Source organism: Cupressus sempervirens, chromosome 1 (genome assembly GCF_028749045.1).
Source record: "Cupressus sempervirens isolate cs-2001-9-10 chromosome 1, ASM2874904v1, whole genome shotgun sequence".
Lineage (NCBI taxonomy): Eukaryota > Viridiplantae > Streptophyta > Pinopsida > Cupressales > Cupressaceae > Cupressus > Cupressus sempervirens.
This window is the reverse complement of record NC_143118.1, coordinates 10,050,944-10,054,334: the sequence shown is the minus strand read 5'-3', so window position 1 is coordinate 10,054,334 and position 3,391 is coordinate 10,050,944. Positions and strand designations below refer to the sequence as shown.

At 42.3% G+C, this 3,391-nt stretch overlaps 1 pseudogene across 1 annotated transcript; it reads right to left on the bottom strand.

The window, feature by feature from the left end:
* Positions 1-735: 735 nt before the first annotated feature.
* LOC149575896 (phospholipase A1-IIdelta pseudogene) lies at positions 736-2,601 on the bottom strand (annotated as a pseudogene). The gene has a single exon (XR_016360268.1). The product of XR_016360268.1 is annotated as a phospholipase A1-IIdelta pseudogene (transcript).
* Between the last annotated feature and the right edge of the window lie 790 nt (positions 2,602-3,391).

Sequence of the window (3,391 nt, the reverse complement as noted above, 5' to 3'; positions counted from 1 at the left end):
CTAATTCATTGAACGAATGTTGAGGAAGTATAAATACTAATTAGTAAAATGTAATCTATCATCATATAACATTAAACTAATGTAACTATGTTCGTATGAGTAGCTCTCTTAACAATACACTACACTCTGAAAGTGAAAACAATCCAATGAGTCTTTAAACTAAATTTGGTGGTCTTATGGTCAATCATATTATGATGAAGTGAGACTTTCTACAACAGAGTCTATCTCTTTTGCTTGCTATTCTAAAATGAAAAATAATCGAAATAACATTATTGAAAACAAACTTTCGTAGAATTTGTAGGTGCATCAAATTAATTATACACCCATTTTTTAAGTATTGCACTTTAAATTATTGTCATTCTTTAACTCATGCAACTTTTGTACTAAATAATTATGTCATTTTAAACACTTTTACTCACTTCCTTTTATTATATAATGCTTCACTTATACTTTCAAATCATACACTTATCGACGTACCCGTTGCACCTTCTTTGAATGCAAGTGCTGGTATATACTAACATACCTAATGCATTATAGTCACAACATGAATATACATATACATACAACATATTACAATGCTAAGGGAAACTGCATTAACCTATCATGATTTAACTATGTAGTGTATAAGTGAAAAAAAACTCTTAATGAAACCCTCAAAATTTCTAGTGGTAGGAACTAAAAACATATCACCCACTTCAAATACAACCTTTCCCATAGGAACATTTAGCATACGACTTTCTTATCTTAAAGCACTAACTTGCTCAATGACATAATATTATTTATTGAAATGGTGATGGCAGCCCAAGCGGCGAAAAAGGCCAGTGGGGACATCCTTGACTACACCTATTCCTCGGGTTTCGGAACGTCATCATCATTGAGGTCCCCCAAAACCCACATTCCCTTGTCGTCCTTCATCATCCCCTTGTTCTTCTCCACCCACCACGCCCCCGGTATCAGACACTCCTCCTTCAGAAAATCACACGACTTATTCACCAGCGCCACGCTTCTTTCCACAGCAACCTCAAATGGCTTCTCCTTCCCCTGCCAACCGGCCACCATGTGAAGCTGCGCCTGCAAATTATGCCAATCGCTCGGATTCTTCGACTCCTTCAGATACGGCGACTTGCGCGTGTCGATCTCCAGCCTCGTCCCAATCTGGGCGTAGTGAAGGACTCTGCTCGGATACCGCGGAATCAAATCAATTTCATTCACCACGTGCAGACTCCGCAGCTGCGGCCACGCATCGAAGCGCCGCTTGAACTCCGGGTTGCCCACTCCCGGCGACCCCACCACGAATGCGGTCACCGGGACGTCCGGTTTCACCTCCGCGACCACGTTCTCCACCATGTCGAATGCGCTGAGCACGGCCAAGGCTGCGCCGAGGCTGTGACCGACAGTTGTGATGCTCACCGTCTCGTCCCTGTACACCTCCAGCAGCCGCCTGATCTCCGCTAGGACTTGGTCCCTTGCGCTCCTTTTCACAAAGGGGGATTTTGGGTCACTGGAAGTGTAGATCACGTACCAGCCGTTCATCACTTTAGGATCCGAATCTTCTTCGTCGTCGCCGTTGTGGCCGAGGTCGTACCAGTGCCGGGCCTTCGCAGGAGGGGTTTTACTAGATTTGGTCAAGAGAGGGGCGATTGAGTGGTGACCAGGGTTTGACACGTCCATCCACTCCAGGTCGCGGATGGTGCCCCTCCATGCGACCACGATGTCTCGCCTCCCCAGCCGTTGCTTCCCCCGGTCCGTTGCCACTGCCACGTAGCCGATCCAGTTGGACTCTTTGCTCCACGCCTCTCTGGACCGGGACTTGACGAGGAAGGCACCCGGGACGTCCACGCTGGCAGTGGCGTAGAGGAAGCGTGTGACCTGATAATCCCATTGCTGGTCGCCTGGCTCGGCGAGGGCAACCTTGTGAAAGAAGTCATTTTTGCCGTATCTGCTGCTTCCGCAGTATTTGGAATGGGGGTCGCTGACGAAGGCGTCGTAGGTGGCCTGGATGAGGTCGCCGTAGAGGAGAAGGGATTGGCGGAGGCCAAGATGAGGGGGATCGAGCATTCCCTCCCAGCTGTTGCTGCCGTGGATGGATCTCCATTCTTCCGCGATGCTCTCTCCTGACATCGCTCCTGAAATTAGAGTACATCAATCTACATTCTTTTTAAGGGTTTCGCGATGTAAATAGTATTCCTAGTGAGCCCCCACGTCAACTGTTTGGGTATCTTCGTCCCCGGTAAAATTGTCGGGCCTTCTTCCACAACTGGAGCAGGTGGGACTTTCCGTCGCTCACGCGTAAGTTTGGTGGCCGTCTCGCAGTTTTTAACCATTTTTTATTGTAAAATACAATTCGAACATTTTGGACAATTTTGTCTATGCATTTTTAGAAAACCTGTTAAAAGATTATACAATATAAACGTAGGTCCGAAAATATCCAACTTTAAATCAATAAGTCAACTTCGATTCCTGCCATGGAGAGAGACGACATTCATTCCTAGTGAAAGGGCCATTTTAAAGAGAAGGCTCGCCGCCCTAGGTCACCCATCCAATTTGTTTTTGTTTTTTTATCTTCAAATTCGTGAGTGGACAAACCTTTTTATCTAAATATATTTAAAAGTACAAAACATTATGGAGAGTTGTATATTGCAAAAATAAAAATAATAATTTCCAATAGTCCCGCTAAAAACAACAATTATATTAAGGGTGTTTATCTTCATATTGCATTTCATATTTGTTTATATACTAGCATTTTTATTAGTTCATGTCGAATGGTATGATACTATAGCATCTAAGTGGATGTTATTTCAAATTAACTTTTGACCAATCTAAGTGCTTTATTTAAACTATTGTAACCTATTTGATAATATATTTGTATTTATATGGAAAATTATTAAACACCAATTTTTCATAGTTGGACACTTTGACTCTTGGATTTTCTGAGTTTGATGTCTTTTCATCCACTACATAAAAATCTCATAAAATCTTTTGTCTTGTGGACGAGAAACGTTAAAAGCATAAATTATATAATATTAAATTTTGACTTGGATAGTGTGGACTCAAATTGTAAAAGATCAATTTCATATTATAAAGTGGGCAAAAAGGACAGGGAGAGATAAGACAAAAAGCCAGGAAGGGTAGTCGAAGAGTCACAACTGTGAAGATAAAAGGAGATGAGACTCATTCCTTGGGATATGTTGGATTTATGATTCAGTTTCAGTTTTCTCTCTTGTGAGAGTTATTTAGAAAGAGCTTTCAATTAGTATGAGAACGTAGCCCCTCATGCAAACAAATAGTGGATGCAAACTCATTGTCCTTGGAGAAGTCACATCAAGTGTCTCGCATGTGCTTACAAGTTCTTTTCTTAAGTTTTCCAATCTGACTGTAAATCTATTTTTAC